This window comes from Xiphophorus hellerii, chromosome 23 (genome assembly GCF_003331165.1).
Source record: "Xiphophorus hellerii strain 12219 chromosome 23, Xiphophorus_hellerii-4.1, whole genome shotgun sequence".
NCBI classification, from domain to species: domain Eukaryota; kingdom Metazoa; phylum Chordata; class Actinopteri; order Cyprinodontiformes; family Poeciliidae; genus Xiphophorus; species Xiphophorus hellerii.
Window position 1 is genome coordinate 6,879,425 of NC_045694.1, and position 16,909 is coordinate 6,896,333.

Here is a 16,909-nt window from a genome sequence, read left to right on the forward strand (position 1 = left end):
CTGAACGGTAATGCGGCAGAAAGCTGATCAGTGCATGTTGTTCATATATCTGAACCAAAGGCTCATATTTTCGGGTTGGCCTCCTTTCTGTTTTCTCATTTTTGATTTCCTCTCCTACAATTCTGATAACATGATATCTGCAGCTACGATGATAATTCCCTGGCCTAATTAGAATGATTTAATTTGAAAGATTAGGTTTATTCTAGTGTGTCTCTACCTCGGTTTGCTCTGAGAAGCATGATTCATTACTTGATATCTGCTGTCCTGAGGGTGCAATTTTTGTCATCCACTGATAGCGGCTGAAAAATTCTTATTCTGGTCTCGTAACTCGGTCTCAAAGGAAGAAGAAATGTTCTGTTTCCATCTCACTACACAGATAAAAACTCGCCAGAGTCCTTTTTTAGGAAAACACGATTATTCGCTAAAAGGAAAAACAAATTCCTTCCTCTATATCGACTCTTGACGATCTGTAATGTTGTTTAACTTTTAGTTTGGAAGTCCATCTAGTGGTTGTTTTTCTGCCTCTAGAGGTTAATTCACAAGCTTTACTTATTATAAATGGGAAAAAAAAACTCTGAGAAATAAAAATGAATGGTATGGTAAGGGTATGGCAAAACAACATAAAGAAATGCTATAATTTCTAAGTGCAAAGTTACGTTTTTTCTTATTTCAAACATCCATCCATCCATCTTCTTCCGCTTATCCGAGGTCGGGTCGCGGGGGTAGCAGCTTCAGAAGGGAGGCCCAGACTTCCCTCTCCCCGGCCACTTCTTCCAGCTCTTCCGGGGGAATCCCGAGGCGTTCCCAGGCCAGCCGAGAGACATAGTCCCTCCAGCGTGTCCTGGGTCTTCCCCGGGGCCTCCTCCCGGTGGGACGTGCCCGGAACACCTCACCAGGGAGGCGTCCAGGAGGCATCCTGACCAGATGCCCGAGCCACCTCAACTGGCTCCTCTCGATGTGAAGGAGCAGCGGCTCTACTCTGAGTCTCTCCCGGATGACTGAGCTTCTCACCCTATCTCTAAGGGAGAGCCCAGCCACCCTACGGAGAAAACCCATTTCGGCCGCTTGTATCCGCGATCTCGTTCTTTCGGTCATGACCCAAAGCTCATGACCATAGATGAGGGTGGGAACGTAGATCGACCGGTAAATCGAGAGCTTCGCTTTTTGGCTCAGCTCTTTCTTCACCACGACGGACCGGTACAACGCCCGCTTAACGGCAGACGCTGCACCAATCCGCCTGTCGACCTCCCGCTCCCTTCTTCCCCCATTCGTGAACAAGATCCCGAGATACTTAAACTCCTCCACTTGGGGCAGGACACCCCCCCTGACCTGGAGAAGGCACTCTACCCTTTTCCGGCTCAAGACCATGGCCTCGGATTTGGAGGCACTGATCCCCATCCCGGCCGCTTCACACTCGGCTGCGAACCGCTCCAGCGAGAGCTGCAGATCACGATCTGATGAAGCCAAAAGGACCACATCGTCTGCAAAAAGCAGAGACGAGATCCTAAGGCCACCAAATCGGATCCCCTCGACACCTGGGCTGCGCCTAGAAATTCTGTCCATGAAAGTGATGAACAGAATCGGTGACAAAGGGCAGCCCTGGCGGAGTCCAACTCTCACCGGAAACGAGCCCGACTTACTGCCGGCAATGCGGACCAGACTCTGGTCCAAACAAACAAACAAAAAAAAACAACATAAAAAACATTATAAAAAAAATTGAATCCAGTGCAAATAAGGCAGTGTCAAACCTGACAGGACCTTAATCTACTTAAAATGGACTAAAGTAGTCCTAATGCGTTCAAAACTAGCAGACCAAAAATCCTGGGGTTCAGATTAGGTTGCCAGGAAACGGGCTGTGCTTTGCTAGGGTTGCTAGGTAACGAGCTGGGCTTCCCTGGGGTCACTAGGTGAGGGGCAGTGCTGGTTTGTGACGTTACAATCTGGAGAGTTTTTGAAATTCGTAATTTTCCAGGCAACAAAAAACTTTAAGGGCATAACATACAGAAATACTACAAATGCTGAGTTCAAGGTTTTACTTTCTCGTATTTCAAACATAAAACAATGAAAGAATAAATTTTTTATCAAATTAATTGATTAAACATCAGAAAAAAACCAATAGATTAACCTATTACTAAATTAAAACATAGTTGCAGCCCCAATCTTTTGCTTTATTATCTGTAAACTTAATGTCTGTACCAAAGTCTTGCTTGTCCAACACAATCTTGGATCAATAAAGCTGATTCTGATTCTGAGATGGAAGCTACATATTATTAGTAATCAATGAACCAGCTGTGTTAGAAACCGCTGCTTCATTGATTAAAAAGAGGCAAAATATTCTGGACTCTAATCGTTGGGTGAGACACAAAAGATGCTCAATATAAGTTCAAGATATAAACTTAGAAATATCCAGTCAAAGCTGATTCTCTGTTCCAACATATCAGTATTCATCCCGCCAAACTTCTGCCCTGGAGTTTTTATCGATTACTGAAAGCCAAGTGTTAAAGGCCAGTCAAATAATACAAAGAAGTCAAGAAAAGTCTGAATGATCCCTCAAGGCCTGAAAAAGGGACTTGCTCAACTTGCTTAAATCGACATGTGAACCTGCAGGTCGCATCTCTCCCAGGCTCTTGGCTGAGCTACGGACTAAACGTCTCACTACTTCCTCCGTTTAAATTAATTTTACACCAAACAGTCAGACGGTCTATCATCTCTCATTAGTTTTAAACAGAGAGAACAAGGAGAAGGCAGCAGCAACTGCTTCATATTAAATATTCAATGGGCTTCTAAAACATATATTTAGATTACTAATTTAGATTCATGTCTTACATTGATATGATGAGCTTACTGCGCAGACAAACATTTAATCACTGCCCTAAAACAGCAGGGTGACTGTTGCAAGTGTCTGCTTGAGTTTACATGCAGAGCTGGTGGAGAAACAAAGTCAACATCATCTGAACTACAACTGGTTTTACACACATTAAGGCTGGGAGATGTAGTTTAAAAATTACATATTATGATTCCTTGAACAGTTTGGGACGGGTCTTAGGGCTCTACAAAACATGTTCATTACATTCTTTTCACAAAATCATTCTTAGATAATGAGATTCTAGTCAAGTCAGTTGTGCCTATTTTAGCTGGTTTAGGCACAAGTGAAAATGGCTGCAAACATATGCCCAATTATGTAACCATGCCTCTTTGAAAAGCAGAAGTAGAGCCTCCTGCACAACCAACAGGAATGCAGCAAGTGTTTTCTGGATGGTAAGTCAACAACAAAACACTCGTCTTTTCCAGCAGCCATTGTGCAGCGCACACAGCGGTAAAAACAGCTGTTTGAGGTTGCTGGGTGACGGGCTGTGCCTGCTGATTTGTGACATCACATTCCAGGGGTTTTTGAAACAGCTCATTTTTCAAACACCAAAAAATGTTAACTTATTGCCAAAAAACAGCAGAGTAGTTTTGATAATAAACCTGACCGTTGTATAGTTGACCTGAATTCAAATTCCAAATTAAAGTGCACTTGTCAAACTAGATGGTGGGCTTTGGGAGTGCATTGATGGAAAAAAAAAACTGATTTTCCAAAAACTATATCTTCAAAAACAAATTTTCTCAATAGCACTGATCAAACTGATTTATTGCCGAGCCCTTACACACAGATATTGAGTCTTTCCCAGGGCTGAACAATAAATTAACAACATGTATCGCATTAGACACATGATCAATATCAATAGAAAATACATGTGATAGAATAATCAATATTCAATATATAGATTACTCACTGGACTCTGATCCAGAACAGCACAGCATTCTGGGAGATGTAGGCATCTCCCAACCTCTCAATGCAAAGTTGGTGAAATCAACTCACTCACTCACTCTTTGGTTACCTAGCAACAACCTGTTGAGCAACAGGTTGTTACTGCGCAGCAGCAGTTTCATGTTTTGCCATTGTGACTCATAACTGCTTAAAAATAAACAATGCTGCGGAGTGAAAACTGTGGATAAAACAGGAAAGGTTTTATTCATAAGTGATCATCTAGTTTGGCATTACTTCACGTATTAAAAACAGTAAAATAATTACTGATATCGGCTGAAATGAAAAGTTTATATCGCGATGTGTTTTCGGCCATATTGTCCAGCTCCAGTCGTTCTGTGTGCGTTTTGCTCTGAGAGCAGTTTCTGCCCGAGCTTAAACATGAAGTGCCCTTCAGCAAAGTGCTAAGCCACTTGATTTTCAGTCTCACAGATCAGATCAGGATGTCTGGCTCAGAGCCATTCAGACACTACCTCACCAAACGTTTCAATAAAATCTGCAAAGCATTCATGTGAAAGGAGCATAAGGTCTTGAGACATTCCTCCTTTCTTTAGATTCTCTTTAAAAGTAGTCAGGTGGTGGTAATCGATAACTCTTGAGGCGTTTTGAAGGTTTCTTTGGAGCTTTGATGCTTTTTCACCCCAGTGTCTGGAACATTTACAGAGAAAATCTGTGTTTTCTGTTGTCTGTTAAGCCGCTCAACACCGACCTATGAATCATGCATCTTTCAAATCCAGTGTTCAAATCTCAGGATTTCTGGTGCTTTTCAGCCGCTGTACATGGATTTTGAAGGCCGACACTCATTTTACCCTCAACCTGTTCACTTTGCTCCTTCAAAAGAACTGCGATCACGAAGTCAGGGTCTGCTAAACGGGTTTGACTGAAATTACTGAAATAGAGAAGAAAAACTTCAGGAGGAAGTCCGGAGAATTATTGGTCAAGACATTTAAAACATTACACTGAAGCAGAATAATAACACATTCTGAAAAAAAATTATTATTTCTTGTTTTTCTTACAAAAAAATGTGCACACTAGGGAATTCAGGTACAACTCAATAAATTAGAATATCACCGACAACTTCATTTATTTTAGTAATTGAATTAAAACAGTGACGAGTCAAAAAATAAACAAACCAATATATTTTTCAGAATTTATTTCTGTTTATTTTGATGATTGCAGCTTACAGCTAATGAAAACCCAATGTAATGTCTCAGAAAAATTTTATATAGCCTCCAAACATTTAAAACAAAAAGCATTTTCACACAGAAATGTTATGGCCCACATAATAATGGGGAAGTTTTGAAAGTCACTGACACTAGAAAGTTGGAACAGAGAGAGCTGTATGTAAGTATATGAAGGGAAAATGAGTGGAAGGAAGAAACTGCACAAGCAACATGGATAACTGTAACCTTGAGAGGACTGTGTTAGATAAAAGTAAAACTTTCATGGAAAGTTGAGTGGAAGGAAGAAGTGTGGCAGGAAAAGGTGCACCAGTAGCAGGAACAACTGCAGCCTTGAGAGGATTGACAAGCAAAATCAGGTACTGAGTGCGTAGAAAAAGTTTTTAAAAGCTTGAGTTTTCGGTTTTGATTCTATGTAAGACAAAATGATCAAAATTACAAAAAGCAGCGCTGAAATATTTCACTATGTGTATAACAGATCAATAAATAAGTTTTAATTTCTACAATATTCATATTTTTTAGCTGTAGCTGAGATGCACCTACTGACTAATTAGTTTTATAAAAGTCATTAGCAAAGTTAGAGAGAAATGAAGATATAATTACAATTCGACTCAAAAATAGTCACAAAATAAACAGACGTGTTATTGCTGCTGATCAGACAGATCCATATGAAAAAGTAAAGTTTGCAATTGCATTTTAAAATGGTCCTCTTCCCTTTTTATAGATTGTTTTAATTCACACTAGTTGAACAAATCCTTTCCTATAACTAGACAATAATCTACAAATCGTATTAATTTAGCCAATACCTTAACCATTACTGCAATAGAGTGTAATGAGTTGCTAAAATCTGAACATGATGCTTTTAATCTCTTTGTTTTCCTGTAGCAACAGCACAAAGATGCAGGGAAAACTGCAAAACATTTGCTTACATAACATGAGGTTAAAAAATAAATATAGAAACAACTTTCAGCTCTTTTGCTGATAAGACATTTGCTTCAGCTCAGCTATCCTGAGATCATTAGAGAAAATATTTGTCAACACAAGACTTAAAGTTTTAAACTCATTCTTTAATCCTGAGTTTGTATACCGACAGCTGCAGGCTTTTTCTTTTAATTTTTAAGCAGCAACTTTTCTATTTTATTTAAAGAGCAGATATATAGGATCCTGGTAAAAATAGAGATGAATTCAGTTTGATTATAAACAGCAGGTGCATGGCTGATTATGTCTGACACAAGTTACACCCCCAAAGGAACATATCAGCGCACCGTGTCATGTGGCGTGCAGAAGCTCGCTGCACTTTTTTTACAAGAACTTGCAGACTCCACTGAGTCCAGTTTCAGCAGAACTGAAACCAACTGTCCTGTTAGCTCCAACAAAACAGTGTCACACTGGTGTTACAGTGCACAAAAAAATGACAAAAAATCAAAAGCTGAGCACTGGAAAAACATTTCCAGCCTTTCGGTGACAACTGGAGGAGGACAAGAGGAGATGGAAGTGTTGGACCTTCGGATTTAAAGAAATAATTGGAGCGATTGCACTGACAGGTGTCCAGTCAGACGCTCCGGCTGAGCGATGCCGCTTCAGGCACAGCGCTTACTGGAGCTGCTGGTTCAGACAGCGAATCTCTGCCTAGCACAGCAGCAACTTACATGTTCCTGCTGGAAACCTGCTCCAAGAAAATAATAAAGCCTGTTTTTTATATAGTTTTACATTACTATAATTAAACGTTATGCATAAGAAATACTGTAAATGCTTAGAAATGTAACAGTAAGACTAAAAATGTCTGAAGAAATGTAAAAGGGCTGCCCAAGTGTGTGTGTCAGCTGGAACCAGAGGTGGGCAGCGTACTCAAAAACTGTACTCAAGTAAGAGTAGCACTACTTCAACATATTTTTACTCAAGTAAAAGTAAAAAGTAGCCATTCAAGAAATTACTCCAGTAAGAGTAGTAAAAGAGTATTTGGTAAAAAGATTACTCAAGTACTGAGTATCATTTACTATTTAAAAAATACGTCACCAGAAGGACCAGTATTTTCTATATAAAACTAATAATAAAACTAACAAATGTTTGGTTAAAACAAGTTTGTTCTTTATTCAGTTAAATTATTCGCAGTGAGTAGAGCATCCAGAAATTTTACTCAAGTAAGAGTAGCGATATTTCCTAGTAAAATTACTCGAGTAAAGAAGTACAACGTAGCAAAAATACTCCTAAAAGTAATTTTTTTCCAAAAGTAATTCAAGTGAATGTAACTGAGTAAATGTAGCTAGTGATTAATACCCAACTCTGGTTGGAGTCCAGCGTTCTGAGATTTAGCAACAATGCTAATGTTAGCTTAAAAACAGTCGTTAGCATAAGAGCTATTACTGTAATGTAGACTTACAGAGAGGCTAATATTTCAAAGAGTAGCTAAAAGTCTGATTTTAGCTATTAGCTAATGTAGCCTGACTAGCATGTTGACAGCAGGATGTGGGTTATCACTGCCTTCACAAGGCAAAGCACTGCTGTCAGGGCCACAATAATGTGATAACATGATTACAAATAACAAATCTGAACTAAAATAAGAAGTGTGTTTGCTGCATAAAGCCTGGAAAAGTTGAACAATTTGTGCATTTCCACCCATAAGAAAAAACATAATAATCCTCTAAATAAAATGTGTAAAAAATTCATGAATAAAATTGTGATATACTAAATGTATCTAAAATGTGGTCATATTTATGCAGATATTTCAATAATTTATTAATTATGCAAAAAATAAATTAAATTGATTGAAATGTTAATTTCTTTATTTTAGCAATAAGTTTAGTTTAGTTCACATTTCTTTATAGTTCATCATAAAACAATCTAAACTTTCTATTTGCTCTTTAAATAGACCAAATCATTTGATTGGTCAACTGGCACAAAAGTTTTACTGTAGACCAATCACCTTGTTTATAGCAGTTAGTCCTGCCCACTTATCTTAAAGGGCCAGACTAACAGATAAAATCAAGATCTCCTCCAACACAGAATAATTAAATAAATACTGGGATGAATAAATATGCTTTTAATATTTAATGCAGATTTCCATGTTTAATTTTACAAATTATATACACATTGAAATAATAAGTATTTACTTATTAACTGTTAAGTGTAATTCCAAATTTATTTCAATGACTAAATATTAGCGTTAATTAAGCAATCAAATTATTTTTACTATTCTTTTTTTTTTATTTTTTGTGGCACTTTTGGCTTTCCATATATTGTATGGAAAGCCATTGTAGTTCCATGCCATGCCATGCTGATATGTAACTGGTTGATCCATGCATGATATTTACTGGAAATAATTTTTTTTAAAACAGCATTACCAAGTCCAAATTAATATTATTCTGTTTTTAAATATTTCTGTTTTAAAATATCAATAAAATGGGTTTGTTTACTTAACATTAACACACTGAGAATCTCAAACCGTCCCTGTGAGCTGCACCAAGTAATGATTACAGATGAGCCGGAAAGACGACGCGTGTTTCTTACATGTTGGTTAGAAACAAAGAGCAGGAGCCACGCAACGCAAAAACAATCACAGCTAATGCTTATTGCACACCACAGAAGAATCTGTCAAAGCACACACATTAATGTGTAAAAACACCCACGAGTCTACACTAACATCATTTAGCATTAAATGTACACACTTCCTGCTGTTTTCTATTGTTTACACACAACTGGCATCCAGAAAAGATTTTAAGAGTAATGGAAAACTGCTATTTGGAGCTTTCAAAATCACTTCAATGCAAAAATTCAATACTTTCTGTCACTTTTTGAAGGATTTTTGGTCAAGAATTTGTACTAATAGCTGTTTCTTGGTGCCTGAAGTAATAAAATGTTTTGTATTTGCCCTCCGAGTCGATCCAAATGTCCAACTTCTATTACAGCCTGATTGATTTGTGCAGTTTGGACCCCTTGTATCCTTTATAACAATTGAAGTTTCCCACTGTGATAAGAAAAGCAGGAGATAAAAAAGAACGCTCTTTTCTTCCTGCAGTACAAAAAATAAATTAAACAACCAAAACCAGCATACTCCTAACCAACAGCAGGCCAGACTAAGAAAAAATTAATAATAAAGCAAAATTACAAAATAAAGTCATAGAAAAAAAAAAAACTTCAATAATACAAGAATAATATCGCAATAACTTCGGTATTGTTTTACAAATAAGTAAATACTTTATCTGTTAACAAATCAGAATCTGATTATAATATTTACTGTGACATTATTTTGATAATACTACAGCTTTATTTTATAATATTAACTATTCTCGTATTATTGCAACTTTATTCTGGTAATATTATGACTTTGGTCTTGATGTAGTATGGCTTTAATCTAATAATATTTCAACTTTATTCTCATATTATAATTTTATTCTTATAACATTACTTTATTCTGGTATCCTTTTGACTTTATTCTCATACGAGTTATTCTCTTAAAATTGACTTTATTCCCGTAATATTATTACTGTATTCTCTGAATTTTATTTTTTTTATCCTGGCACTAATACTTCATCATAGTACTAACCCTACCAAATTCACACCATATCTCTAAACCTAACTCTAAAAAAGTAGAATCCGCTGCATTAGTACCAGGCTTTGGTCCCACAAGGTGAGCGAATACACCAGAAAATATTCTAAAAACGTAACATAAACAAGTATCACTGCAGCTGGGTTCAGTCCAGGACTTTGTAGTTAAATAGTGATGACTTGCTACCCAAACACAACCTGCGTGTATTACTTCTGCTTCCCTGTCATCAAACCTCAGCGAGGCTCCCTGCTCCTCTGAATTACTTTTCTCCTCTCTTCTTTTGAATAGCAGAGCAGAAACGCTGAGAACCACCTGCACAACAACAGATCTGGAACCAATCTGAACAAAGCAACAAACAGCAAGCATAAAAGTTTACCAGCACAGAAATAGATACTTGCAAATGCAGAGGATTTTCTGATTTACACTGCAGACAAGCAGCTTGTTGTGTGTGTTTTTTTGTTAGTCTTTATTTGGATCATGTGGCTGCACTGGCTGCCAGTTTATTTTCTGTTTCCTTAGAAAAAATATCCAAACCTCTGACTGTTGGCGCCAGGAATCAAGCTGAAGATAAATTAGACATTTTGCTGCTCTGTTATCATCCAATTTCTACCAGGATGTTTCAGGCTTCAGGCCAGGATTCATCATTTGCATGGCATGAATGTTTCAAGAAGGAGCTAAATTCATTTTTATCACTTAAAGGAAAATTTTAAAATACACGAACAATGAAAAATGAAGGGGAAGAAATACACTGTGTAAATTTGAAGTTGCTGCTGATTTTCTGGGGGGCATTTTCCCCCAACTTTATTGAAATCATTATTCTTATTATGTATTCTGCCCACAAAAAACGATTTTCATTGTTTTCTATCAAAGTTGTGCATCGAGACAATTATTGTATAGGATTGTTTTATATAATGATGTTGCATTTTCAAATATTAGATTTCATGTTTTTATTTAAAAAGTTTACATTTGAAATAAGTGTTTAACAACTATTGTTAAGAGATAAATTTAGGGGTAGTATATCTCATAAAATGAAAGTTTCTTGTTTTGACAAGATGTAAAACTCAAGATTTATATCTCATTAAAACAAGAAACACAGAATATTTCAGACTCCTAGAAACAAGGGTGAGAAGATGGAGAGAGGGAGTCCCAATACTGCGTTTCATAAAGTAATAATCTGCCAGATTAATTTATTTTTGAGAAATGTTCTTCTCGACGCCAGGCTAAAGCTAGCAGCGCGCCAATCGCACTGAGAGTCCAGCGGAACCTTTGTATTCGCTCGTTTCTAGTACGCCCGTAAATCCGACGCACAACACGCGTTCGCCAACAACAGCAGCAGACGACGAAGCGGTTTCTCTTAGCCCACTGGAGTTAATTTTTGCTCCAAAACCGTTCTGGTCGGACGCTGGAAAAGACTACTGTTGTGTTAAAGTTGTGCTAAAAGGAGTCAGTCTGTCAGTGAAGCTATTCAACCGTAAAATAGCATCTCAATAACACGTTGCAACAACACATTCGTCCTCAACGGTTACGTCGACATTTCTAAAATAGTATTTTTTTAAAGACGTCACGTGAATTATCAGAGGTTTCTGAAGCACCAGTTCGATAATGGTTCGATAACCTAATTAACAGATACAAATTAAGCTCATTATGTCTATTTATTCAATAATTCAGCAGCAAAGCGGGCTTTTGAATTGAAAATGTTGCTCAATTTATTTGATAAATTAATTTAATGCGATAAAAATTTTAATCAAGTTCCACTACTGATTTTTTTGTGTTGGCCTTTATTAAGATCCTTTGGTGAAGTATTGTCAATAATGCCTTCCAATAACACATAATTACATAATCATATTTTCAAATTTCCTGACAACTTTTAACATTTATAGCAGTACAACATGGTGGGCCACTGCCCTAGACCTGCACTGGGGTTAGAAGGTTTTATGGGTGTAAACCTGAAATTAGGGCTGCAGGTAATTATTATTTTAGTAATTGATTATTAATCAACAATTAATTGATTAATTATGATTAACTGTTTCAGTCCAACCTGAAATATAAACCTAGAAGCGGCTACAAGGGCATATAATTTTAAAAAAATAAATCTTTTCAGACATTGCTTTGTTCTCTCATAAAAGAGTTCAGTGGTGTTAATTAAACCAACCAACAACAGGAACTAGTGCACTGAGCTGCGAAAAAGACAAAAAGAGAAAAAACTATAATAAAGCAAGACTCCAAAAGGACCGCAAATTTAACTTGATGCACACGAAAGAAAGAAAGAAATCCTGAAATGGGAATGAATAAACTCTGCCCCAATGTGTGTAATAAATAACATCAGTTATTCGCTGATTGCAGCAAAGCAATGCAGTAATTGCTGAACTGAAGCCAAGGTGATATTTCAATACAAGCCTCCACTGCTGTGTCAAGAAAAGAAACTGCGCAGTGAATTCACTGAAAAGGTGATTAGGAATGAAAAGAGAGCTCTAGTGAAAGTTGGGAAAGTTAAAAAGCTTTTAGCATTCTCGAGGTTAATCTCAACATTATTCAGATTCAAAAAAGGAGCTGGGTTGCATTGATACAGCTCTCTTTTCATTCACTCAAAGCTTTTCTTAAAATAAAAAAGCAACATTTATTCATTTACACCCTCATTTTAATATTGCTGTCTATCACAACGCCAATTCTTGAACCAATGTCCTTGTCTGAGTGCAAGGACACTTGTTTCCACCTCATGAAATATGGAGAAGGCTTAGTTTATTTAGGCTGCATTGTCAACATCAACCATTAGTTGATTTTGCAGCAGGGAACCTTTGATACTCACAGATTGTGAAGCTTAGTTTGTACAAGCGGCAAGACGAAAAAACTGACTGATTGTTGACAGCAGCTGGCAACTCATTTTAAAACATAACTAAAGTCTAGAATTGAGCCTCATTCAACAGAAATGTAGAGTAAAATTAAATGTTAAAACTTATAAATGTCAGCAATGATTGAAATGATTGCACAACCACTGAACAAACTGTTTTTTTATTCTGAAATATGTATCATTAAATGTTTACCACCACTGTATCTGACTGTCAGAATGATGTTCTTTCTTTGAAATACTTTATTGAATTTTACATCCTGTTCTTTTCAAACCGCTCAGTAGAAACGAGGCCAGATAAACAACCCAAACGTTCCTAAAATATCCAATTTTGTTTCAGTCCATATAACATTTTTCGGAAAGTCTTGGAAATCATTAAGATGTTGTTTGAATCATGTGCTACAAACCTTTCAGTTGTTTTGGGTCAGCAGTGGTTTTGACCTGGGAACTAATGGAGACCATTTGGCACAGACTGACTCTCTCTCTCTTATTGTTTAATAATGAACTCTGACTGGCATTTATCGTATCATTTATTATTTATGGTGATAAAGATTAAGAATTTTGATTTATCATTGATTTATGTTTTTAAAAAATGTCTGTACTGTCTGGATTATTAGGTTTACTATTTATATTTTGTTCAATTAAAGTCATAAATATTGCAGGGGATCCACAAGGCAAAATTCACATTTTTGTACTTCCCTTTGCATCTCTAGTAACGCTGGGATTCAATTCAGATTTCCAAAATGTATTTGATTCGACTCACGATTCAATTTGACTGAGTTTTGATTCAGCTAATTATATTACGCTGTCACAATTTTACTTGGATATGGAAGATATTCTCAGAAGAGCTAATGCTGTAAATAACAGAAACTAACCTTAACTTGGTGAATCAGTGAAAATATGAATACTTACATTAGGAATTTACCCCAACGCAATTACAGCATGTACTTTTTATTTAGCATGACCTTCCTAAAACAAAAATGCAATAATTTAAATAAAATGTAATAATTTAAATTATTGTTTCCAATGAGAGTATCAATAAATACCAAAATGTGAAGATGATTAAATGTATTTAATGTGTGAAGTTTATTGATAAAAATCACACTTTTTATGACTGGTGTCCTTAGGAAGCAGCTTTGCAAATGGGGAAAGTTTTTCAAGAGCAGTATTTGTTTGTGGGGCTATGATTGCTTTGCCAGGCTGTCACAACCATAGAGTTACCTACAAAAGTAGGAATAAACAGTTCTTATCATTTTTATCATTATCACCAAATATTGTGAGACAACTTTAAATACATAGACCAGCCATATCCCAGAGTCCTATAAATGAGTTTGTAATACTTTCAGAATGTATTTAAGTTATAAAATCTGTTAGCCAGAAAACACCAGCTTTGTATAAATCTCGCCTGTGTCAAACACGTACTAAAACAGGAACATGTGAAGCATTTCCAGACAGTAACTACCTAATGCAGGGGTGTTCAAGGTGGGGCGCCGATTGTTGCAGTTCAAGAACGGTACAAATCTGGCTCTATAGCAAATAATAATGCAGATCGGAAATTCTTTAGGATGAGCTTTTCACATTTATATTCCATAATTTGAAAATAATAAATACATCACAAAGTATATTCCTTTCATGTTTTTTTTAAAACTTTCAATTCAATATAGTAAGTAGGACCAAAAACATCCAGCGCCTTTTTACTAAAGCACAAACTCATTGAGCGTCTTTAAGTACAGCAAAGGTTTTCGAAGAAAGATATTTTTGTTGTTGGGAATAGATTAAAACATTTTCTAGACCAATTTTAAAAAAATGTAGAGCAAACGTCTGAGACTCTTCTCTTTGGACGTATAATTATGTTTTCCTTTCTATTTTGCTTCTTTAATAATTGCATGTTTATATTAATACTGAGCATGCAAAAAGGAAAGAGTTCAAAGTAAAATTATTTAACTGGAGTATATTAATAAGCAAGAATGGCCTAAAGTAATTTCAACTTGCCGGTTTTGGCATCCAAGTACACCACTGACCTAAGGAGAGTAAAAATCTACATTTCTTTTAATTACATGTGATTATTTATTTTTACAATGCTTGACTTTTCCATCCAATATTCGCTCTATCATGGAACGTTCAACATGTTCAGTTCAGAGTCTGTTTCACATAGGAAGAATATCAGGTGATGCACGCCTTCAAACCTCACTTGTAAATAATCGCTGAATGCAGCTAAGACATTAAATAATTGTAAAGACATTATATATATTATTTTCTCCTTTCATCTCTTTCTCATTTTTGCTTTCTCCATTTTGTGACATTTAGCATTCTGAGCATCTACTGGTGAAACTCTATCCAACTGGTTAAATTAGCATTAGCATGTGAAATGCCGGTTCATAACACTTGGAATATATTAGTCAACAAGTATTGCTCTCTAAACAGTCTTTCACCACATAAATAATGCACACACGCATATATTCGGGTATATATTTGCGATATGTTGTGCAGCTGTACCTCGTTACCATGGTAATGGATCTAGGTGAGACATTATCCACTCCAACCTGACGTAATCCTCCTGTAAGTCATTAATCCTGTTTGGTTGATATAGTTGGAAAACTTTACGTTGACACTTTGTGACTAAATAACTGAAAAAAGGCGGTCAGTTTGGTACATAATATATCTTATAAAGATGGTGGGAAAGAGAAAAAGCACTAGAGGATTTATGAGCGGTTTGTTTTTATATCTGCTCTGAGGATATATTGATCTCTCCACGCTGAGTAAAGGTGTTCGTTCTGTGGCAGATAACTTCCAGTCCCTCGTTCTGCGTTTATTTATTCCTGAAACGATTATTCTTTGTCTCTGCATCGATCAAAAGGTGTCAATATTCGCAGCTTTTGAGTCTGAGATAAATGTATTCAAATAAATCAACATAAAACCTCACTCTGTTAAACTTTCAGTAAATAAACACAAACTATATCCAAAAAGGAGGATTTGTTTAACCCTCATAAACGACCACTAACTACAGAGATTCTCCTAAAATACCAACTGGACACATGTTTTGTACTGATTGTGAAACAAATGAGCCACATTTTTACATCCACCGTCCCAACAGACAACAATCGCCGACTGTGAAAGTCAGGCCTCTATAATACTCACTTTCTTCTCCACCAGAGATATTAATAACGCCGCTAAAACGACATTAACCTGCGTGTTTTCATACCTGTCACTTGTCCCGCACCTTCACGCTGTCAGCAGCATCCTTCAGGGCGCAGACATCTTGGATAAAAGCAGACTGCCTGCTGCTCCGCGGTCACAGCGCTGCCCCCTGATGGCACGGAGGAGCAACTGCAGCAATCGGGGAAAAGAAACTGAAAACTGATTTGTTTTCTGTTTTAAGAGGCCTGCAGCTATAAGGGAATGAATTAAAATGATATTTATTCGTAAAAATGTGTCTTTACAGCAAAGCACGAGCATATAGTATTTTAATGTTTAGATGGACAAAGACATATTCAAAAAGACAAAGTAAATCAGGGGCCTTTTTTAAAATCAGTAGTTTTTGACAAAACTACAAAAATAATGAAAATTAAATAAAAATATGTAATATAAAATAAGCGATTGCATCAATATTCATTGCCTTCAAGTCAGTAATCATTGGGGGTACCTCTGGTTGCAATCACATCAGTGACCATTTCTGTGTGACTTCAGCTGGATGCTAGTTGTCTCACTTGCAAATGGACACAAACTGTCCTCCAGGATTTCACCTTGACATTTAAAGGGTTTTTGTGATTTATCTAGTCAAAAAAGGCTAAATTTTGTTAATCACGACTGATTTGTAAAAGCAATAATAAAAGCTTGTATCATTTTTATAGGCACTATGTTTATTTTTAAAATGGTCACAAAGTTTCTCATTCAATATATGAATGAATGAAAAAGAATATGAACCAGATATAGCATAAAACCATAATGATTTAAATAAAACACTGAAATTAGATTTTTTAAAAATTCTACAGCTTTTATATAATCTACAGAGACTGATCTTCACTACAGAAGAGAACATTTCCTGAACAAACACAACGTTACTCATAATAAATTAATCCTACAAAAATAAATATCGCCAATCCATTTATATTTTATGTGGTTTTGAGCAGTGCTGCTTGAAATCTAATAATGCATCTTCACTCAAAAGACACACCCACACAACACTACTAGTTTCTACATTTCTAAGTGACACTGCCTCACAGGCACACCCAGCCAGATTGGGTGGAATCCATTACACTGCGGCAAAATTCCTGGAAAACATTGTGTTGTTTTTGTTCTTGCAGCGAACACTCCCTTTAAGTTCCCAGAATTATGTAGACAAAGAATGCTTCAGCGATGTCTAAAGATAGTCAACTAGAAGGGTTCAAAGAGCTGAATAAATATGAATGCAGTGGTTTGTCGGAAATATTGCAAAAAAAAAGAAAAAAGTTAATTTTTTTAGATTTTCTTTTCCTTTTGTACAGTCAATTTTAACCAGGGGTTGAATGTGCTCATATTTAATTACATTT

General features: G+C 36.3%; 1 protein-coding gene across 1 annotated transcript in view; it reads right to left on the reverse strand.

The window, feature by feature from the left end:
- mrpl11 (mitochondrial ribosomal protein L11) overlaps window positions 1-15,690 on the reverse strand; it is an 83,434-nt gene extending 67,744 nt beyond the window's left edge. Inside the window, 1 exon segment of the mRNA XM_032554916.1 lies at window positions 15,583-15,690. The gene's annotated coding sequence lies outside the window, so the exon portion shown is untranslated.
- Window positions 15,691-16,909: the final 1,219 nt, after the last annotated feature.